Source organism: Vicugna pacos, chromosome 22, assembly GCF_048564905.1.
Source record: "Vicugna pacos chromosome 22, VicPac4, whole genome shotgun sequence".
NCBI classification, from domain to species: domain Eukaryota; kingdom Metazoa; phylum Chordata; class Mammalia; order Artiodactyla; family Camelidae; genus Vicugna; species Vicugna pacos.
In genome coordinates this window covers 10860200-10884067 of record NC_133008.1, presented here as the reverse complement: position 1 = coordinate 10884067, position 23868 = coordinate 10860200, and the positions used below count along the sequence as shown (strand labels likewise).

Here is a 23868-nt window from a genome sequence, read left to right as displayed (position 1 = left end):
TTCACTGAGGTGAGGGCAGGTGGCAGCTCTTGGGGGCTGCCTGTTGTTAAGGTGGTTAGACAAGGGGACCATTACACTGGGGTGGCCCTAGTGCCCTGGGTGGCCTGCCTGAGCTCGAGTCACACTCGAATCCGAGAAAACAAAACTCAAGAACAGCCGGTTATAAACAGCCAACTAGATGTACTCGAACCTGAGAAAATGAAACTCAAGGACAACTGTCAGCCAAGTAACAAGATTTTCCTGATGGAGGCAGCCGTTCACGGTGCGGCCAGTTAAATGATTGCTTGGCTTTGCTTCTGTCTCTTCCCCGTAAAAACCTCTGCCCCAGCCCCTGCCTGGCTCTTATAAAGCCTTCAGAATTTCACGTGTATCAGTTTACCTTTGTTCTCTATGCAGGCGTGAGAGTTTACCCTGGCGGCTCAGAGCTACACTGAGCAGTGGTCCCCAAGCCTGCCTACCCCCTAGGGAACTTGGAGAAGAGATTCTTGGGTTTGATTCTTGGAGGTGCCTGGAGATTCTTATTCCGAGGGTTTGCAGAGGGGCTTAGGAATCTGGATTTTGAAAAGCTTCCAGGATAATGGATGGAAGAGCCATTGCCAGTTACAAATCCTCCACTTCTCTGAGCCTCAGTTTCCTCAGCTGTACAATGGAGATGACAGTACACCCTGCGAAGTTGTTGTGAGGATTAGAGGCACGAGAATCCTGCCTTTATTCAGACCTGCTGGGGCCCCAGGATGGATATGGGGACAGTAATGGCAAGTAGCGGAGTGTCCTGTGTCCTCAGACTGGCAGTGCATCCCAGGCCAAGCTGGACGGGGCTGGGTGTGGCCAGGCTTACTCACCACACCCTTCCACCCCCAGTGGGAGTGGGCGCCCCTTTCTGAGGTCCCGAGGCTCCTGTTCTCCTGTGTGGGAGAACGGGTCTGTATTGTATGAGGTTTATATAGCTGCTGTAATAAACTCCCACTAGCTTAGTGGCTTAAAACAGCACCAATTTATTATCTTATCATGCAGGGGAGAAATCCGACATGGTTTCACTGGGCTACAATCAAGGTGTCTTCACAGCTGTGTTCCTTGACGGTGGGGGGGAGTGCTCCAAAGCAGAATGCATTTCCTTGCTTCTTTCAGCTAAGACGGGCTCCGACTTTCAAGCCAGCAAGGACGGGTTGAGTGCTTCCTCGGAGAGCATCACTCTCACCTCCTCTTCTGCCTCCCTCTTCCACTCCTAAGGACCGTGGGGATTCCACTGGCCTCTCCTGGCTAATCCAGGATAATCTTTTTATTTTAAGGTCAGCTGACTGGCAAGCTTCATTTCCCTTTGCCACGTAAAGTAACACATTCACAGGTTCTGGGGATTTGGATGTGGACAACTTTGGGGACCATTTTGCTGCCTGGCACTTCTGTTGTCTTGAACAGTTCTTTAGCTCTTTTACTGTTATTAATCTCAGGAGGCGTGCTTGTGATTTCAAGACTGAAGCTGTGTCTTGTTCTTACCTGAACTGCCTGTGGTGTGATTTTCAGACCCGGGCTACTGGGGTTATCCCTGGGGATGTGGGAGAACTTTGCAAAGAGGTGCGAACAAAGGTAGTTCCAAAGGAGTCCACTTAAATGCCTTTCCTCAAACACATCTACCCAAAAATGCACCCTCTGTGGAGGCCAGTTCTCCTTTGCTCCCACTCTTTCCAGGTACTTCACTCTCACTTTCTCAAAGAAAGACTCAGCCCCCCTGAGGTGCTAAACAGTGACATTCAACATACTAACGCCTGTGAAACCCTCATGTTGACTGTCATTTATTTTCAATGAGTTGAATGAGTACATGTAACACATATACACCAAAATTTGTAATGTATCCACATTGCCTTGACCAAATGTGTACAAATACTAATTGCAACCTTAGCTCAATCCAAAGGAAAAAAAATGTTAACATTCAGAGCCTGATGGTTGCAGAAATCAAAAAGTGAACTAGAATTCCAGTTTATAGACATTTTCCCTGGGTGAGATTAGGACAGGATGATTAATAAAAGACTTTCTAGTATAAAAATTATAGTACAATAAAATCCTGCAAGTTAAAGTAAATATGATTTCAAGGAGGAAAAGGGAAAATGTAAACTTCTGACTCATAAAGAAGGGTTTGTTCATGTATTTTTAAAAAATTAACTGATGGTGGGTATCAGATTGCTGTGGCATTTGGATTCCATTGGAAACATTTAAAAGGGTGATGTAACAGGTTTATATTTTATAAAAATCTCAATATTTACAATGCAGTTAGAATCGCATCTTTTGTACTACTTAAATTTATGATAAAAATGTGCAGGGGCCTACAGAGTGTATCAGAATTCTTTTAGGAGCAATTTGAGCTTAAACGTTTGAGTACCATCTCCCCGGTGGCACCTTACACATAGTGGGTGCTTTAAAAATGTTTGTGTTTGAAGAGGGATTTAAGTGAAGAGTGTAAAACATTAGAAAGGATGCAGTTAAGGTGGTCGTGCAAGCTTAGCAGGAGAATGTCTTCACAAGTAAGATGCTCTGATGGGTGGCTCGATGTGCACCTCTTGACAGCTGGTGAGCATCTTTAGGGTCTCTCTGTGTTTCATTTCTCCAGTAACAACTAGTTTTTCCATTCTCTGACACCAGTTATGCTACAGTTCAGTCCAATTCTGACACTACTGGAGTTAGCACAGACCTCAGCGGGTTAAGGGCTTAGTGCCACAAGACTGCCCCCACTTCAGATACCAGTCATCGATGGGGTCCCCCAGACTATCTGTGCTCCTGCTCGGCCAGCTGCAGATTTGGGGTTCCCATGACCCTCATCCCCATTTGGGTTTCCTAATTTGCTAGAGTGACTCAAAAACTCAGGAAAATGCTGTACTTACAAGGATAGTTCTATTATGAAGAATGTAACTCAGGGACAGCCAAATGGAAGAGATGCATAGGGCAAAGTGTGGGGGAGATGGCACTTCCAGGCCATCTCTGGAGTGCCACCCATCTGTCACACCCATGTGTCTACTGACTTGAAAGCTCCCCCAGCCTTGTGCTTCAGAATTTTTTATCAAAGTCTCATCACATAGAAATAGACACGGTTGATTAAGTCATCAGCCATTGTTAACAGGGCTCAATCTGCAGCCCCTCTCCCCTCTCCAGAGGTCGGGGCTCTCCAGGGTGGGGTGGTTCCAGCCCTCTACTCCTGTGTTTGGTTCCTCTGGCATCCAGCTGCCATCCTGAAGCTTTCTAATGGGTCTGCCAAAGGTCACCTCATTAGCATAATTTCAGTTGTGGTCAGAGGAAGTCATTATGGTAACAAAAGACATTCCTGTCACTCAGAAAATTCTAAGGGTTTTAGGATCTCTGTGCCAACCACCCAGGACAAAGACCAAGTACTGTGTATATTTTTTATTATTCCATACTGGCGTTCTAAGAAATCATGAATCTTCTTTCTCCGCCTAGGAAGCTGGGGGGAGGGTTGGCTTAAGGGAGCAGGAGTGAATGTGACCATGTGGCCCTTTGCCAAGTCTCAGAGGAGCAGCTCTCGGGAAGACTCTTGTTAGAGATTTTAGTTGTTCATTTAACAGACCAGCCAGCTCACCTCCCCCCCAACCCACCAGCTTCACAGTGTGCTGGATCCCAGGCTGGGAGCCTATGAGCCAGGAGGTGGAGGTGGGCGGCAGGAAGTACATGGTTGAATTAAGCGCAGTTCCTGCCCCAGGGGAGCCTGCCGTCCATGGGGAAGTATGCAGCCTCCTGACCGTTCTAAGCTTTTCCTGGAGACCTTCTCTCTCTGCTGTCCTCCATCCCTTGCAGGGTCGTGTCTCACTGGTAGAACGTCCTTCTGGTGGAAGGGGATTTTGCTGTCCACACTGCCTGCCATTTGGAGCAGGGTCCCTGGTGTGGCAGCTGCTTCTCTCCCTCCCCTCTACACACCCCCCAGATGACTCCTGCCCCCTCCCTCACCTATGCCCCAGGCGGCCTTAGTCTGTCGATTCCTAGCAGGGACTAGTCCATTTTTAGGAGTGATGAGTAGATGGAAAAATGTCGCCAATCACTCATGACAGATGTCGCCAAAGCTTAATTAAGACCAGACAGTTTCAGCGTAGGGACTCTGTGGATGATGTGGGAGGAATGCTTGATCGCAGAGCAAGGATTCACGGTCTCAGGCAATCTCCTGCTATCATTCTGTCTCACCTTTGTGCAGGGAGGTCAGCTCTATATTGCAGGGGATGCAAAATGGATCAGATGCAGTTTCTGCCCTCATGGAGCTTATAATTAAAAATTAAAAAATTTGTGTGTGAAAAGAGACATGAAATTGTATTTATACTCCTGCTGCCAATGCCTCTCTCTCTCTTTGGAGTCTGTCCCTGGCTGCTCAAGTTCTCCCTCCTCTCTCTGCTGAGGGAGGCTGTGGGTTTGCCTGCCGGATTCCGGAGGTGAAGGACTCAAGACCCTTTGGCTAGGGTTTTGGGAGAGATTTTGATGGGAAGTTAGTCAAAGCTGGGCACGAGGAGGGAGGCTGCTGAGGAAGCTCTGAGAAGAGGTGAGAGACATGGAGGAGAGAAATGGGGAAGGAGGAGGGTTTGATTAAGTGCTGGGATGGATTATGAATTAGCTTCCCTTTGCTGTTCTAGAAGAGATGCCAGGACAGATTGGAATTCTAATTATTTTTGATCTCTAAACTGCACTTCCTAAAATGAGATGTCAGGCAGACACTGGACCACGTGATGCCCTGATGTGTATTTTTTTTTCTGTTAAATAAGTTAATGCATGTTGTGGTGTAAATGATAAAATACTATGCATTTCTTATTGCTAAGACCACAATAAAAGCAGTAAGTCCCAATTTAACCTGAGGCCAGCCATGCTCTTGGAAAATATCTTCCAGATGAAATGTAAATTTAACCGTGCTGTTCTTATGCTTAACACTCTAAAGCAGCTCTATGTTGCACTTGAGGTAAAATGCCATCTTCTTACTATGACTTCAGGATAGGCCCCTGCCCACCCCTCCCAGGACATCTCTGGCCAATTTCCTCACTCTGCTCTGGGCCCACTTGCCTTCTCTCAGTTTCTAGGGGGCTGTAAACTCAGTAACTTTCAGTGCCTTTGCATAGATTGTGCCCTCAGTTGGCAATGCCTTTTTCCTTATCCCCCTGCATGGTCTGGGGATACCACACTCTCCTCCACTCTGCGTGGGCTGTTCCTCCTCATCCTTCAAGTCTTCACTTTAATCTCATCTCCTCAGAGGCCTTCTCTGACCTCCCACGCCCTCTGATCTAAAATAAATCATCCCATTATTATTTCTTACAGTGTAGTGAGTTGAATGGTGACTCCCGACTTCCAGGTTCCACAGGCTCCCTCTGGAACCTGTGAATGGGACCCATTTTGAAAAATTACATCTTTGCAGATGTAATTAAGTGAAGGATCTCAAAATGAATTCATTTTGGATTATCTGAGCGGGCCCTAATTCCAGTGACAAATGTCCTTTAAGAGACACACTCAGGAGAAACACATGGGGAGAAGAGGAGATGGCCACGTGAAGGTGGAGGCAGAGACTGGGGGACTCCCTGGGACCGCCAAAAGGTGAAAGAGGCAAGGAATGATCCTCTCCTAGAGCCTTGGGAGGGAAGGAGTGTGGCCTTGCTTACACCTTAATTTTGAACTTTTGTGTGTGTGGTGTGGTGCTTTGTTACAGCAGCTGCAGGGAACTCATACACCCAGCATTCTGTTCTTTCCCTTCATGTGGCTTATGATGAGTCACTTTCACATCATGAACTTGGTGATCTGTTTATAACCTACTTCCAGCTCCTCCTTAACATCGCACGTCCCTGTTACATTTGGATCTTTTCTATTCCCTGCTCTATCTGCATTGCCGGGCACAGTATCTGACACATGGCAGAGGCCGAATAGGTATTTATTGAATGAATGAAAATAAATAGCGTGTCTCCTGGCCTACATTCTGTCTATGGAATGCGTACCTACTTTTCATCTGAGCACCCAACCCCCACACCTCGTGGCCTTCTCTCTTGTCTTTCAGTGTATCTCTCTGAATAAATATACCTTCACTCAAAACAAAACAAAACAAAACAGCACGTCTCCTTTTTTAGAATCACTGAAGAAAGCACCACCTTCTGAAGAGCGTTGGACTCATGGAGGTTAGAAGCATGCTTCTCCAGTGCTCAACATCACCTGAAGATGTCAGGTGGCTGAGGGCTGCTGCTCTTTGTAAGGGTTGTAACCGTGCCCTCTGCAGTCGAGCCCAAGCTTTTATTATTGAATTTTTTTTTAACATTTACTACTGTAATGCTTTCTCTTAAACTCAGATTTTTTTTTTGCATGGGGGAGGGTGGTTATTAGGTGTATTTATTAATTTATTTAAAAAAAATTTTTTGGAGGGGAGGGATAATTTATTCACTTTATGTATTTATTTTTAGAGGAGGTACCGGTGATTGAATCCAGGACCCTGTGCATGCTAAGCATGTGCTCTACGTCTTGAGCTATACCCTTCCCCCTTATTTATTTATTTTAATGGAGATACTGGGGATTGAACCCAGGACCTTGTGCATGCTAAGCATGCACTCTACCACTGAGCTGTACCCTCCCCCAAACCCACGCTTTTAATTCTTTTTGCTAATCCTTCTTTATGGGAAAGGAGATGTTTAGCTTCCCAGTGGTCTTTGTCTGAATGACCCCAGACACTGATGTGGGGATGTGGGTTGGGGGCAGCCTAGCTCAGAGCCTGGAGGTAAATGCAGAAGGCCCGAGCACATCAGGTTTCAGTGGGATTCAGTGCCAAAGAAAACACATTCTTTAAAGAGAAGGGTAATTGCTGAAGGCTTTGTCTAATCTTAAGGCAGAGGGGATGGACCATTTGAAATGGTTTAGTATTCATGATAATATATGGTTCAGGACTCAATAAAAGGGTATAATTCTATTCAGGGATTCCACTGAGCTCATAAACCACGGGAGTGTGGCTCGTCAGCAGAATGTAGAGATTGGGTTACCACGGAGCTTGTCAACAGGGACCACTCAGGGCTGTTGATCACTCCCGAGAAAGGATTATCATGGGGCTCCTCTGGACTGCATGCCTAGAAAAATCAGTGACCAGATAATCAGTTAAGTCATATGTGTGTCGTTAAGTCATGTGTGTGTCTGTGGTCCCAAAGTATACAAAGGATTGCAGGGGAACAAAGTTTCATTGCATGGTCTTTGTTAATGAAATCTGTGTACCAAAAATTTTGTCCCCAGAGATGCCATAAATATGCACATGGATGTTTCCTGGAACTCTGGGTGAAATAACCTTTACCTTTACTCAGGAGTCACGGCAGTAAATGTGAGCATGACATGGTGTGGGGTAATAGGGAATAGTGAGGATTGTGGTCAATTAGAAAGTGAATGTCTTGCTTAAAACCAGGGTTTGCCAAACAAAACATGTCTGCAGGCCAGTGTAAGATCTTTGTTTATATATTAATCTTTCCACTAGACAATGAGTTCACAAACTACAGCCCTTGGGTCAAATTTGGCCCACCATTTCTTTTGCCTCTGGACACTGTTGAGGGAGGAGAGTGGCACTTGCAGAAGCTGTAGCATCTTGGGACAAGCCAGAGGACGAAAGCCAAAGTTGAGGTTGGCAGAGTGAAAAAATATAGAGCCTGGGTGCTCAATGACATAATGAAAACCCAGTTAATCAATCCAGAATCTACCTTACTTCTTTTCTGTGTGGTTAAATGTCCTTATTGCTTATTCACTTTTAATTGAGTTAAGAAGCTTGCACCCTCAAAAATTAAGAATATTACGTTGTTAGATTTGCCTTTTCTTTCTTTTGGAGTTTCTAGGTCTCCTGTAATAAAAATGTTCTTCTAATATTGTTTTATTTTTCATTTAGAACTTTGTTAAGAATTAATTTTTTTACATGATATGAGATAAGGGTCTAACTTTGTTTCTCTTCCGGTTGGAGAAATAAAAATTTTTTAGTGCCTGATGGTGAATGAAATCCAATGTACTTGTAGAATTTGCGTAAAGATGATACGTTATTTTCTGCACTGGAAACTCATATGACAAGATTTGTTTCTCATAGATAATCTTAGAAAATGGCTAACATGATGATTTTTAAGCGTGATACTGATGTAACTAGAGTGTTTTCTAACTCCCAAGAAGGAACATATAGTAACGTGAAGATCTTTGCCAGAAATGATCAATTTTAAGGCAAACTGTATCATGTAAGAGAAACACCAGTGCCGTTAAGTTTATCTGATATGGCCCATCCCTAGGGCAGATATTGCGCTATTTCCTTGTGCTGATTTAGAATGGCGGGAGAATGAAAGTCAGAGTTAAAAAAAAATCGGTATCTTGCACTGACTTGAAGGAAAGTTTGATTTTGAACTGCAGGTTCTCCTCGTATCTGAAGATAATTGGTGCTGGGAAACAACCCTTCAAGTGAATCTGCTTAAAATTGAGGCTAGCATTTCTTATTGCATCTAAAACAAATGTAAGCAAATAAAAAACCTTTGACGTGTGCTTTGTTAATCAAAAGATACCGTCGATAAATTGAACTGAAAACTTAGTAAGAGAAGTTATTTGTAACGCAGACAACCGAAGATGAGTAGCGAGAGGATAAAAGGAACACCTACAAATCAATAAGGAAAGAAAATAGAAACATGGGCAAAAAACATGGACAGATATTTCTCAGAAGAAGGAGCACACGGAGCGAATAAACTGATTAATTCTTGCTCATGTTGATAGAGTCAAGGTCAAGGCCTTGATGAAATTCCCCTTTACACCCGTTTAATGTGGAAAAGTGTACTATACACCTAACCAAATTTAGTTTATAATTGCAAATGTGCACTAACACTTGGAATGTACAAAGTACAAGTCAAGTGTTTATTTTTTGGGTGTAATTAAAAAAAAATCAAATCATAAGATGTATTACCTGATATCCAGAGTCGTCTTATGAACGTTCACAGAAATATTTGAGGATGTCAAATTTTGATGTCTAAGTCGTCCTTTTTTGAAACTCTTAGTTTTGCATACTCCCTGCAGATGTTTCCTGTTCAATGATGAGCTGGTCGACTTTAGCCAGATCCTCCTTTGCCAATAGGCCTGCATTTGATTTGGTGAACTCTCCATCATCACTCTCCTGCAATTCATGGCTTCTTGCATCTTTGGGATGATTGTTGGTGTCACTTTGCAACCTGTTTGCACTGGAACGATGTTGCATTGTAGTTTCCTTGGGAGACTGACAAAGAATTTGACTTGGAATTGAGATTAGGGGAACGGAAGGATGTTGGCAGCTAGAGGGGCTCCCAGTCGCTTTTGTCTCCCTAGCAGTCATTTCCCCCTTTTTGGATGTATCACTCTGGTTTTCTTGGGAAGACTTAACTCTCTGCAACACTCAGTCCATGTGGTTTGACTGAGACAGCTTCCCCCTTCAATTCCAGAGGTGGGCATGTGTCCCAGGCCCGGCCACTCAGAACCCTTGCATCTCCCTGGCCACGATGATTGGTTCATGGGTGAGCATGTGACCGAAACCAGACCAGTGAAATTTCCTTCTTTGACTTTGGATGAAATCCTTGGAAAAGAGGGTGTCCTTTTCTCCTGGGGCTGCTGAGCTTCTGAAATGTAATTCTGGGCATGCTGTTGTCATCTTTGCTGCCACGTGGGGAAGTCACATCTGAGAACAGAGCCAACAAAGAGACAGCAGTCCACTGTCACGGAGGGAGATATTTGCTTCTTGACTTTTTTTTTTTCTCTTTTCCTTGAGAACCTGGAGAGGTTTTTATTTTCTAGTTTTCATGTAAGCTGTGTGAATTGAGTTTCTTTCACTTGCCCTCAAAAGAGGCTGGTGGACAAATACAGTATCAGAATTGAGATTAGGACCCACATTTCTTAGTCCTGGTTCAGTGTTTCTCCACTTGGGTGCTTCTCCCACGGTTACCTTGCTTCTGGATTTGTGGTCTAGTGAGAGGTGATGTGGGAGAAATGGCCATCTATGCTGATGGAACCTTGTTCACAGCAGCCAAGCTGGTTACCTGGGAAAGCATTTGTTCCCTGGAAGGAAGGGTGGACCAAACTTCACTCACCCTCAGCAGGCGTGTATAATAGCTTCAAAAAGAGACTTCACAGCAGAAGGTGATTGGGAACCAGAGCTGGATGGAAAGTGTAGGCCTCTGAAGGGGGTTAGAGGAACTGCTGTGTGGGTCCCACTTCGACTCATATGTGGCTCAGTGAGAAGCAGGGAAATACGATTGGGCTTTCTTTCTCTTCTTCCTGTTTTACCAAATTCTGTGCCTCTGTACATGGCCAGAGATAGGATAAGTATGCTAGCACATTATTGTAGGTTTGGGTTGGGGGAGGACAAGCAATTTGGTAAAACACTTAACAGGTGCTTGTGTCCTGTGGAGCACTGAGGGGTAAAGTGGATGAAACCAGGGTGTATGTATCAGTCAGGTTAGGCTAGGTTTTGCTGCAATAACGAACAATCCCTAAATCCCATGAAAGTTTATTTCTTGCTCCTGGTACATGCTCATTGTTGGGTTGGCAACTCATGTTGTGAGTTCTGGTCCCATAAAGGGACCAGACAGTATAATCCTACCATGTGTTGGAGGGGTAGAGCTGGAAGTATTTGGGGAAACAACACTCATGATGTCTATGGTAGCTAAATTCCAGCCTTGTCTTTGATGTAGGGGGAAATCAAATGTAGAGGGGGCTTTAAAAGGACACCGATCACATGGAGGTGGGAAGAAAGATAGGGGTGAGAGGATGCCGGGGTAGAATGAACAAGCCTCAAGGTCCCAGGAGTGTGTTTGAGCCTGCTGAAACTTGAGTTTCTGTTTGTTGCCTAAAAATACAGAATTTCAGATCTCATCCCAGACTGGGCAGAATTAGAATCTGCATTTCAACAAAATCCCCCGGTGATTTGTATGCATATTAAAGTTTGAAAAGTTCTGATATATACAACAAATGAGAGTATTTTAGGTGACATATGGACATGTTTTTAATCTTGATAATTATTAAACAATTATTTGTTCTAACAATATTTGATAATTTTTTTGTTTTATTACATTCTTTCTATTTTTTCTTTTGTGGAATTAATATCAGATAAAACAACTTATTTCATCAAAAGTTAGTCAATTTAAGAAAAATATTAACCTAAGAATAGCACAGATAAGACACCAATATGGGACAAAGTGTTAAAAGTGGTACCTGGATGTCTGAAGTCTGGGAAACCCTGCCCCACTGGGGATGCTCCCAACCTCCCAGTTCCTCACCCAGGCCATCCCTGCTCCCAGATTCCCTGGTCTCACCCAGCTTCCTGTCTGCTTTCCGAGTCCCCTGGGGCCAGCCTCCCAGCAGTCACAGGTAGGGGGAGACATGACAAAGACACACCTGGAGTCTGTACATGGAACAGGAAATGGTCATTCAAGTTCAAAATACCTGGACGGGAGAGGGATTTATCTGGATATATCAGGCCTAGTAAGTATTAGAGCCCTGAATCTTCTTGCTAATTTCCTCATTTTTTCCATCGCTGTGTGTCTGTGTGTGCACAGCCTCAAAATTCTCTCTATTAAAGGTTATCAAGCTAAAATGGAAAAATCCCAAACGAGAGCAATGATGTTCAGAATATTCCTTTGCTAGTTTCTATTTTAAGCTGATCCGTTAGAGACAGTGTCTTTCTGAGTCCTCAGCGGTGGGTGGTGACAGCTTCACAAGGTGATGCCTTTTTTTGTGATCCCTCATGTCCATGCCCTGAACCCTCAGATGTGTGTGTGAATGTGTTGCATTTTTTGGCAAGAAGGACTTTGCAGGTGTCATTAAGGATCTTGAGATGGGAAGACTATCCTGGACTATCCAGATGGGTCCAATGTAAACATGAGAGTCCTCATAATAGGGAGGTAGGAGGGTCAGAGGCAGAGAGGAGATGTTGCAGTGATGTGCTTTGAAGATGGAGGAAGGGGCCACTAGCCAAGGAATTCAGGCAGCCTTTAGAAGCTGGAAAAGACAAGGAAACAGATTTTCCCTTTGAGCCTCCAGAAAGAACACAGCCTCGATGACACCTTGATTTTAGCCTTGTGAGAGTCATTTTGGACTTCTGACTTCCAGAGCTGCTAGATAATAAATTTGCATTATTTTAAGTCACTAAGTTCGTGGTGCTTTGTTACAGCAGCAAGAGGAAGCCAGTCCATCTCAACACCCCCTTGCAGGGGGGCAGTGAAGTAGATGTGGACTTCAGCAGCCAGTGGGGACAGCCACAGGGACACCTTCTCAATTAAGACCCACTCCCCCGAAGACTATTACCAGACACGTCTCATTGACCAAGCTTCCACTCCCATCCCGACAAAATAACCTGTGCAATCAAGTGCTCCTTCACAAGGCAAACTCACTTTGTATGCATGTTCATTTTAATGCTGCACGTGCCCTTCTGAATGACAGAGAAGCAGGACCAGAAGATACCTTCTTTTCGAAGACTCTGTTAGCATAAAGCAGACTTTTAAAGTCACCCTTACAGTGATGTCCAAACATGACGAGCTGGCCCTGGGATGTGGGGGAGAGGGTCCCACCTTTCTGCCCCACAACGAAGTAGGATTTTGTGTGTTTAAGGAGGAGAATGCATGTTGGCTTCTTACTAATTCTCCCAGTTTTTCTGGTCCCACTTTGCACTTTATTTTTAAACTTTAACAATGTTTTTTTTTTTTTTGGTGTGTTTTTTTCCCATGGACTCAGAGGCTGAAGGTCATTTATTTCCTGCTTTCAGACAATGGTATTAGAGCCACATGAAATTAACTCACACATCCTACTTTTGTTTCTCGAAGTGTAACGAGCAAGATTTTGGGCTGGGGCTTTTTCCACGCAGGAATCCGAGTTTGCTGTCCCAGGCTGTGCCTCGCTAGCTGGGTGACTCCGAGTCAGTTGCAGTACTGCTCAGAGCCTCGTTTCCTCAGCTATAATATAGGAGTGATGACTCGAAATTCGAAGGGTTGCTGTGAGAGTTAAATTATGAAACAACTTGATGTAGGAAAGTACCTACCTCCGTGTTCGATGGATGTTACTCAATAAATGGTAACGGTTATGACACTTTTCTCTTGAATGAAATGTGCTGATTCTGTATTAGAGTTTTAATTTAACAGATATGACATTTTATGAGATTTTTCCCCCCTCCCCTGGATTCCTAGGCTCAGCAGTTTCTTACTGCTCCCCCCTTGGGGGATGGGCATTGTTGACCGAGTACTTAGCATCTACTTTTCCGTTCTCCATCCCAACAGAACCAGTGTTCTGGTTTCCACTTCTCCCTAGAGGCCCCTGTGTCCCACAGACTCTGAGCCCATCCCTGCCCCAAGGGCCTGATTGGCCTGAGGGTGATTCAACAGTTGGTTGAGGAATTTGGATTCGAGCCAGTGATCACATGACCTTGCCCCAGCAACAGTTACTGGGTCAGGACGGATGTGTGGCTTAAGTGAGAATGAGGTACAAAGTCCTCTTTCTCGCCCTAGATATAAAAAGTCAGCAAGTACACTTGCTGCAGGCTGCCGTGTGTCACAATGAAGGAAGCCAGCTTGAAGTGCAGAGTCAGTGGGTGGAGGAGGGCAGAGCCCAGAGAGCCAGAGACGTTCAGATAGAGCCCTGATCATATCCTACCTGAAGCCTACACCGTCTCTCCGCGATGTTACGGGAGATAGTGTGTCTTCTGATTGTTCAGATAAGTTTGCATCAGCATCAAGCTAGGGGTTCTCTGTGGAAGAATTTTCTCCTGTATGTAAATGGGCATGTGCTGTATAAAAACACGACTTCCTATGTTGTTCCCAAGCTTACAGACCATCCTTTCAGGGGTCAGGGCAGACCTGACAACTTCAGGGCTAGATGAGTTTAAGGGGAAAAAAATCTAGATTAAGGGTCATGCTTCACCTCATGGAGGCAAAAAGTCCACTGGAGATAGGATGTGAGTCCTAGAAGAGCTCCAGTGGGAAGTGAGGTGAGACACTAATAAACTCCCGTCCCCTGTGGGAAGTGGCAGGGCTCTGAGAGGCAGCATGGCATGGTGGGAGGACTCATTCAGAATCCCAACTCTGATCTGGGTCTGGGTCCTGATTCCCCGGCTCCCTAGCGAGCTGACAAGTCATTCAGTCTCTCTGATTTACTGTTTACTGAATGTCTCTGAAAGTCTCCTATGTGACAAGCACTGTTCTAGGTACTTTCAGTGGATTAGCTCACTTTATCTTCATGCCTGCAACGTGGGTATGTGTTCCTGATGGGGGAAGTGGGCCCAAAGACATAGCTCACTCAGAATCACAGAGCAGTAAATGATAACACTGGGATTTGAAGCCAGACAATGGGACACTGGGGACATCTGGTCAACCCCAACTACCATGTCATTCTGCCTCCAAGCTTAGGAGAAGCAGAAGGGGCCAGTCACACGCAGACAGGAAGCTGACAGCAGTGACAGGGAAGCTTCAATACCCATAGCCCCTCCATTCTTATATTTTTAACTCACTTCTTCAGACATCCCCAGAGCTATGAAGACTTGACTCTGCTCTCCATTTGACAACATGGAACTTTTGCTAGGGGCCTCTTAAGTCAGATGTATTAGGGACACCGGAAGGGTTGGGAGCCAAGCTTCCTTACATTTATATTTCCCCAGTTCCACTAACACCACTAAGTAAGACACACACACACTTGGCAATGGAGAACTCCCCTGAGAGCTCCCTGGCAAGACTGAAAGACCAAGCTCTTTCTTTAGAGGCTCTGGGTTCCCACGGATCTCACATGCTTGGTCAGTTCCAACCACAGTCCAGCCCTCCAGCTCCAAGCTGACCACCACCTGCCAGCCCCACACTGCAGACCAGCAGACTGAGTCCCACACGTGCCAGGAAATCCCCAGGCCATCACCTCCAACTTGAAAACAAGACCTAGAAATGCTGGGTCTGCTCTTAGCAGCTCCCAGCCAGGCATGTGATCCGAGAGCACCATGTCTTTGTCCAATAAATGGGATGGATGATAGAGGGTCTGCCCACCTCACTCTGTTTAAGACCAAGGAGGTCATATCTGTGAAGACACTTTGTAGACAAGAAAGCGTTTGATGGATGTGATGGTGGCATGATTTGTAGTCCTTCTCATCATTTTAATTCCTTACGAAAAATGGCAACAGGAAGGCCGCCAGGTCTGTGCGAGAGAGTAGATGACAGTGATAGGAAGGCATAGGCTCTGGGACCACTCACCAGCTGTGTGACGTTGGGACCTTCCATAAGCTCGAAGGCGCAGCTTCTTTGTGTGTAAATAGGGGGAGAGTGATACCCGGAAGTGAGCCAGATGGCTTGGGAGTAGAAAGGCAGGAATGACTAAGCCGTTTTGGAGAATTCAGGTGACACTTGAGTCAAATCCTTAAAGAGAGCAGGACTTACCTGGACCAAAAATAGCTTGGGAGCAAGCCAAGCGTTGGGGGTGGGGGGAGAATTCTTGGCTCCCGGCTTCCCGGGAGCATTAGACAGCGAACCCTCTGGAACAACCGTGGTGTTCAGAAAATGTGTGCATGGTTGACAGGTCAGCTCTTTCAGCATGTTTTGTTGAGGGATGGGGATTTGGGCAGCTGAGGAAGCAAGTTTTCATCAAGGGTTTAAAAAAGAGCCGGGACTTGATCTAACACGATGCCGGAACAGCTAAAGCCAGACTTTCTCTGTGGCCCCAGGAGCTAAGAGGGTATCAGGCCAGGACTCCGGGGTGAAGAGTCCGTGAGATGAAAGGGCTTGGACATTGCAGTGGTTTCAGCTTGCCGGTGAAACTGAGCATGAGGAGGGCCTCATCGAAGTTACTGTGTTAACAGAATACTTTGGAGGCCGATGGGTTGTAGGGGTGAAGGTCTTGTGTCCAAAGGAGAGTAACCTCTAATTTTGGCAGATCTGGGACACCCCTACCATAAACCAGAAGATATATACTCTTCTCATATTGTGCACCGTGAACATGGAGTTTTTCAATAAAACAATGGCCTTAATTAACACCCTTTAATGACATAAATGCCAGTAAACATGCACAAGTGGAAATGTGCTCAGTCTTGTCAGTAGTCAGGGAAACTAAGAGCAATGATTTGTCCTGGTGGTGTTAGACTGAATTCCTGAGTTTGTGCAGGACCTACTGAGACAGAAGCTGTGCTCTTTCCTGCTGGACTTGAATCTGTAAGGATGCAGGCTGATGCTGTTGCAGCCATCTTGCCACCATAAGGAGAGAGCTTGTTTGAGAATGGAGCTGTGACAGAGGAAGGAGAGATAAGATGGGGGAAATAGAGAGACCAAGGCCTGAAATTACCATTGGAGTCTCTGGATCAAGCTATACCTGAGGCTGGTGCTTCCCTGACTTTTCAGTTATGGTGGCTAAGTTTGAGACTGATTTTGTATCTCTGGTAAGAGTTCTAGCCAACATAAACATACTAATGGGGGAGAAGGCTCATGATGTTTGTTGCTTATTGAGTGTTTACTATACACTCCTTTAAACACTTTATGCGTATTCATTTAATCCTCCCAACAAGCCCGTGACGTAGGATACTCTTATCTTCAGTTTACAGACAAGGAAACTGAGGGATATATGGCTTAAAAAACTTGCCCAAGACCACACAGCCAATTTTGGACCTTGGCAGTCCAACCCCTAGCACTGTACTCTTAAAGCCTGTCTCATCAGAGCCCACGGGTGCAAGCCATGAAGGCTGGGTGCTTTCTCTGCGGTTGGTCGAGGCTGGCTTTGCCTGCAGGTCTGCGTATGTGAGTGCAGCCAGTGGGATCCTGGACATTCAGTCTGCAAGGAGAACCCACATGATGTTTTCAAATTCCTTGTCTTTCTACATTTAGAAGATGATGGTGATTTTCCATCCTGCAGTACAATGCTGTGGAATTAATTTGGTAATTAAATGTTTGTTGCTGGGGATGAATAGATTTGTTCTCCATCACCAGGAGACTTTTGCCATCTCACTTAGAAGCTGGAGAAGCAGGGTGCCTGTTTGTTCTTCACTGCGGCGTTCGCTTCCGCTTTGTAATATAGGCTGACGGTATTTCCCCATTTGTAGTCTCTGGGAAGATGTTATTTACTATCCGTGATGCGAGAGGAAAAAAATTAGGTCACCGCCTCACACATCTTCCTTAAACCATCCAAACATGGGCTTCATTAGGCAGGGAGGCATTTTCTGAAGAAGATAAAACTGCTGCTTTCTTCTTTTCTCTTCTTGTCCAACATTTCTAACACCAAGACTGCTGTGTTCTCAAACGTTTGCAGAAATGACATCAGATGCGGTTCTTACTCCTTTATGAGGTGCGTGAGCTGCAGCCTCCATTCGGCTGCAGTATCATTATATTTTTATAAAGTCCTGGAATCACTTAACCCCTGGGGCACTGACTCTCTGCCCCTCATCCGCCTGTTGCCCTTGGGACATCTCCAAGATGCCCACGTGGCCTGCCCCCTCCCACTGGGGGGCCATCTCCAAGACGCCCGGGGTTTGTACGGCACACCCCACACAGCGAGCGCAGGCAGACTTGTGCTGATCAGCTCTTTTGAAAGCTGCCCTCTCCAATATAAGTGTTTTGCACATGACACCTTATAAAGCAAGTCACTGGTGCAGGTTTCTGCCGGTTATATCAATGTGGAATTAAACTTTTTTTGCTTTGCTTTTCTTTTGGGGATAAGTCAAAATCTTTTGAAATAACTTACTTTGTTGTTTTCTTTAAAAAAGAATAGAGAGAGCATTTGGAATGTGTTTTTTGATTCTTACTGTACCCTAGAATAGTGTAGAATTTTCTTCCCTTCTGAAATTTAAAAAAAAAACTGTTATATGAAGATCAATTATTAAAGTCCCTTTGGAGTCAAATGCAACATTTATTCTCAAAATGTTTCACTCGAGGGGACACTGAGAGTGCATGTGTATGTAGGGTGTTGAGTCAGATGATTGGGGTCAAATCCAAGGGCTTTACTTATTTGTTGTGGGACTGGGCAAAATACTCCACATTTCTGAGCCTCAGTTTCCCTCCTCCATAAAATGAGGAAAATAATAGCTCTGTGAAAGGGGTGAGGAATACTGTAGGAATGAGACACAGAGGGGACTCATCACGTCTTGGCTGCTTTTATGATCACCCTTCCTTGTGGCTCTCCCCGCTGCATGAGTTTCCCCTGGAAGCTTAAGTTCCAACGTTAAGCCTCAGGTGGGGAAGCAGGGGGAAGGGCCACATGATGCTCAGGTCTACACCATGTCAAGCAAAACCTTAACGGAAATTAGGACTCCACACCAAACCAACACAAAACGGTATTGGAAGTATTCGTTTGCTTTCAGAAAGATTCTTTAAGCTGTAAACCTCCCTGATGCATTGAAAACATGAGTTCCTTTGCAGGTGACTTTTGGGAACGTATTCCAGATACCCTCTGGGGTCTTGCCCTGAACCTAGAGAAGACTGGGCTGCTTTTGGAAAGCAGATTTAAGGCAGAAATCAGGACACTGTTGCCCATAAGAGGAGACAGAAAAGCAGAAGAGACGTGGGAGGAAAGAGGGGAGAGGCACAGGCCTGGAGCAGGGGCAGCTTTAGAAAGCAGGGGATGACCCCGTAGGAAGCCCCTTGGGAGGAAGGGACACAGTGGGGTGGGGGAGGAGGGGGGGTGGACAGGAGAGAGGGGCCCCAACTGCTGGATGAGAAAGGTCACGCACAAATGGTTAAAATATCGCTCACTTCTATTATATCATGAAAAAATGGCAGTGACCAGAGCTGCCTGGATTAGGAAAAAAGGGTGTAATTCCATCTTGGGGCTTCTGGTGAATTGAGCTTGTGGTTCTGTGGTTTATGATGTCACCAGAACCCCTGGCTGGAATTACAGCCTTTTAATTTACAACTCGGTAAGTGGGGAGGCCGAGGGTCCACCATCCCTCCTCGAGATGTGGGGAGGACCCCAGGGTCGAGGCTGACCTGAGAGTCAAGGTCTGGAGGCTGGCCCCTTCTCACCCGAGTGGGGAGATCGTCTCGGTGAAGCCACTTTCCCTGTTCTGTCCTCCGTTTCTTCTCCCCCTGTCTCCCCATCCCTCCCTCCTCATTTCCCCCGAGTTGCACAGCTTTGATTTTCCCATGATTTATTTTATAAAAAAAAACCCCAAGTTAGCCAGATTCCTCTGGCCTTCATGCTCATTAAGCTCACAGTTCAAACCTTTCCATCTCAAAACCCACCCAAAAGAGGCTCCCGTGTGAAATCTGTGACTTCTAAAGGAAGAGCCCTACGGCGAATTGGGGAGCTTGGTTCTGTCTTTTGTTCTAACCCCAGCCTCGCGCTGCAACCTACATGCCAAAGTCAGGAGGTGATGGACCGCGTGGTCCCGCTGGTGAAGCCTCAGGAGGGACTGTTCATGGCCTCCTCATACATGGCAGCATTTGCTACCCCGGTGGCTAGGGTTCCTCCACCTCTATTTATCCTTCAACCTTTAAGAAAGGTTTTCTGAGTATTTATTATATACCAGGACTCAGATCTACGGGTATATTGGAAAGCGAGATAGGACTGCCGTCCTCATGAAGGCTCCTCCTGCCTACTTGACCTTGCCTTTTTGGAGTTGCAGAAGTCTCAGAGTTAGCCTGTCCCAGCCCTTATTTCCGAATCCACCCCTCTTTAAGGGTTCCCCATTTCACTTTCTGCCACAATCATTGCCTAGGTGATCAAGCCAGAGATCTAGGAGCGTTGTGTCCGATTTTCCCTTTTCCCTCATCCCTCACATCCAGTCCATTGGCCAGCCTTGTCCACGGCCCCTCCAGAATAGAGTGATTCTGGACCACTTTTCTCCATGTCACTGACATCATTTTACTCTACCAGCTCTTAATGATTGCAGCAGCATCCCAATGGCACCTGCTGCTTCTTTATTGTTCTCTCTAATCCAAGGGCTCTCAAAGTGGGGTCCCCAGACCAGCAGCAGCAGCAGCAGCAGCAGCAGCAGCAGCAGCAGCAGCAGCAGCAGCAGCAGCAGCAGCAGCAGCTGGGAACTTGTTAGCAATGCATCTTCTTGGGCCTCCCCCAGACCTATTGCATCACAATCTTTGGGGGTGGGGCCCAGCCATCTTGAGTTTTACAAGTACCCCAGGTGATTTTGATGCAAGCTTATGTTTCAGAACATCTTCAATCCATCTTCCAACTAGGCAGGGTACTTTTCTTTTTTTTTTTTTTTAAAGCATTCTCTTATTTACTCCCATTTTACAGATGAAGGAACTGAGGCCTGACTTCAGAAGTTACTTGGATTATATAACTTCCAAGCTGAAAACCCTTTAGGAACTTCCCACTGCACTTAGACTAGAACCTAAGCCTAGAACCTAAGCTGTGCAACTCGTGGGAAATGAGGAGGGAGGGATGGGGAGACAGGGGGAGAAGAACCTAGCTTTGGCCTCTCTCCCCAGCCCTCAGTATCCATGGGTTCCATATACGAGTATTCAGCCACTCCATTCCTGGCTGGTTGAATCCCTGGATGCAGGAACCATGGATACGGAGGACCAGCTGTACTTATATGGTAACTTTATGTTTTCCTTTGAACCTACTCGCTATTTACTCTCAATAGATTTATTTCATTTTATTTTATTCTTTATTATTTTTCTGGGGAGAGGTAATTAGGTTTATTTATTTATTTAACGGAGGTATTGGGGATTGAACCCAGGACCTCGTGTGTGCTAAGCATACGTTCTACCACTGAGCTACACCCTCCCCCCTCAATAGATTTATTTTAAATGGAAAATTTATACCACTATCATACATAGAAAACCATGGTCAGCTGCCACTACATGATAACACTAATACAAAAAAGGCAAAAGTCACTTGACGCATTTCAGCCAGTCCTGCCAGAGACTTGAGCTTGAGGCCTTTTTTTCTCTTTGTTAAAAGAGAGGACAGCAAGTTTTAGAGATTTATGTTAAATGGTGACTTTTCCCTTGAAATAATCAGGAAGTTTGAAAGAGAATCGAGAATGAGTTAGTTCCTTGATCGAATGTTCTTTAAGGCTATGTCTGGGCACCACCTAAACCACTTTAGGTGCAATGAGCAGAGTTAACAATACTGTATTATATACAGAACTTCAAAGTTGCTGAGAGACTAGATTTCAAGCAATCTCACCACAGAAGAGGAATGTTAGTTATATGATGTGATAGAGGTGTTAGCCAAAGCTATGGTGGTAATCATATTGCAATATACAATATGGTTTATATCATACGCAATATATAAATACGAAATCAACACACTGGACACCTTAAGCTTATACAGTCATTTGTAAATTATATCTCAATAAAAAATAACTAATAACATAGTGAAGGCACAAAATGTTTTACCTGCATTAACTTCCCTATCTTTACAATAATCCTATGATGTGTTATACTTATGCCCCTTTCACAGATTAAGAAAGCAAGGCGTCGAGAGGCTAACTCGCCCATGTTCATACAGCTAGTGAATAGTGGAGGCAGAATTTGAACCTCGTTGTCTGTTTCTGGGGGCCTTGGCCTCAGATGCTACCCTCAACAGCCTCTTGAAGGTTCCACTCGTCCCAGCACTTCGGGGAGTGCTGGCAGCGTGCAGGGCTGCAAGTAACGAGGCCAGGCCACCACTGTCCTGGGCACGGTGGGTCTGGCACAGGCAGGGCTAAGCGACCCATTGCTCGTGGGGCCAGGAGCTGTGGTCATCATTGTGCCTGTGGTGCTTCTGTTTCTTTTGCTCTGTTCTCGCCTGCGAGTGCCAGTGGTGGGTGCGGTTGCTGGGCCGGGCGCTGGGGACACAGAGACAGATACATCCCTTGCGCTCAAGGAGCTCACAGTCATCCAGTGGGGAAGAGAGCCTTGGAAATGGGCCCCGGAAGGGTCTCATGGTGGAATCCTAGTACAGAGGCGAGCATTGTGGGGCGGGCTGGGCTGTGGGCACCTCGCTCAGGTTGGGAGGTGGACGGGTAGGTGAGGTTTGGAAACCACCTCCTGAGATGAGGAAGGAAACAAAGGCTGTGCAGAGCAGAGGGAAAGCAAGAGAAAAGGGCCAGGGCTGACCCGTTGGCATGGGCAGGGCAGCATGTTCATTGACTCCCTTGGAGAGCGGAGACCAGTCTGGGTTCCCTTCCTGCTCTTGCACTGAGAGTCCTGGGCAGCACTGCATGGAAAACCCGAGCCAACTCTCCTCTATCATTGTTTTTTCAAAGGGCACAGATCTGAAATGTCTGCACAGGAACCACTGAAGACCTCCAGCTCAATGGAGATAAATGGAGGCTTTGGTCCCCAGCCACTCCCCAGAGAACCAGGAATCACTGCTGTCTGATTTTTACCGTCTCCGTCCCACCGTTGCAGCCTGTGCCTCCGAGGTGCATACTTGGCCGGCCCAGAGAGGTAATTTTCGGGGTGAGTTTGTTTGTTTTAAACCCCACACTGGCAGTTGGGTCAGATTTTTATGTGATGATTTTGTGTTCTGCATATAAGGAAGTTCTGCTCGTTGGCTACTGTGAATGTGTCCAAAACATCTCTCTCCAGAATAAACTCGTGCTTTGTTGATGAAATGAAACATACTGGGGCCACACTCAGAATAGAACGTCCTTGGCTTGGTGATCCCTGGTGAGCCGCTGACAAGAACCCAAGAGCGGGCACTTCCACACTCCATACTTGGAGTGCCTGACTGAAGGCAGGAGCCTCAAGACACGGAGCCAAAAGGCTGTGCGGAACGGCAGGCTGTGAACATTTGGGGGCTGTGCAAATGCTCGCTGGAATATTTAAAAAATGCATGCACTTCTGTGCAGCATTTGATACGTGGCAGCGGAAGGCCAGTTTTGCCACAGGTGGGAGGAAAAATACTCACAAGTCAGACTTGCTACCTACCCAGAGCAGTTTAGTGGGTATCTGTGTGGAAAACGGAGGTTGCTTGGAAATCTGCTCAGGACACACACGCAGGTGGGAAACCTGACCATCACTCGTGAGCTGAAGGACACTGGGTGTGTTGAGGAAGTGTCCTTTTTGTGCGAGTTGAGGAGGTGAGTCTGTCAGGGAAGCTTTCAGGTCACTTTCAGATTTTAAGTCCAGTTAAAGAAAAGGCCAGTAGGAATTGTTTTGCTCAGTGTATTGTCCCAGGTTCTTCAGCTGCAAGCAACAGAAACTCCCTGGGAATGGATTGGCTGGATGTCGGGTGCACTCACAGGATTAAGAGAAATGCTGAATGCCTGAGTCATGCCAAGCAGGGGACCCAGGACAATGCTGGGGATCTGGGTAGCGGACTGAAATGCCATCTCTGGGGCTTTACCTTCATGACCATCAAAGCCTAATCTTTTTTGACCTTCTATTGCTCTATTTTAGCTTTGAAATTTCTGGGTGAATGAGGGTCTAATTGACCTGTCTTAGGTCCAGGACCCACTCCTTGGGCAGGAGAGCACAAGATGCCTGGATTAAGGGGCCCATCAAGGTGGGGAGGGGAGAGAAGGGAAAGAAAAGTGTGTTGTTACCCCCAAAAGGGAAGCATAGATACTTAATGAGCTAACATAACAGATTTCCCCTCTTCAGAGATAATGAATAAAAAAACGTTGGGCTGTCACCCTGCCTCTTTTTTGAGGTCGTTAATGGGTATGAGTATGGCTCTTGGTCTTCTCAGCCCGATCCTGTGGAACATTTGCCAACCAGCTAGTGTAGGGTCAAGCATGTGGTCCATGACTTGGCTGTAGTGCAGGATCCTAGCTCTTTCAGCCATTTGTCCGGTCCACTGCTGAGTAGAATTGAATGCACAGGATTCAGTGAAGCTGAAGTGGCTAAAATGATGATACTGGGGCCTATTCAGTTTGGGAAGTGTTACTGTGAGTTTTTTGTCAGGGTGTTTCCCGCGTGTTCTTTGGACCAGCAGGGCAGAGGACGAGGAGGACTCTGTGGAGAACTGATAAGCCTGAGCTCTTGGTCTAGT

The 23868-nt window shown here is 45.9% G+C and overlaps 1 long non-coding RNA gene across 9 annotated transcripts in view; it reads left to right on the top strand.

Moving 5' to 3' along the window:
* Nucleotides 1–23868, top strand: part of LOC116285050 (uncharacterized) — a 311898-nt gene that overhangs the window by 21501 nt on the left and 266529 nt on the right. For 6 of the 9 annotated variants that reach the window (XR_012063087.1, XR_012063084.1, XR_012063085.1 and 3 more), the window contains exons 1-2: nucleotides 6847–7097; nucleotides 22136–22319. This is a non-coding gene — a long non-coding RNA (uncharacterized lncRNA). Of the gene's footprint in view, nucleotides 1–6846; nucleotides 7098–22135; nucleotides 22320–23868 lie in introns of those variants that run through there. The other 3 variants (XR_012063088.1, XR_012063090.1, XR_012063089.1) reach the window with 2 other exon arrangements.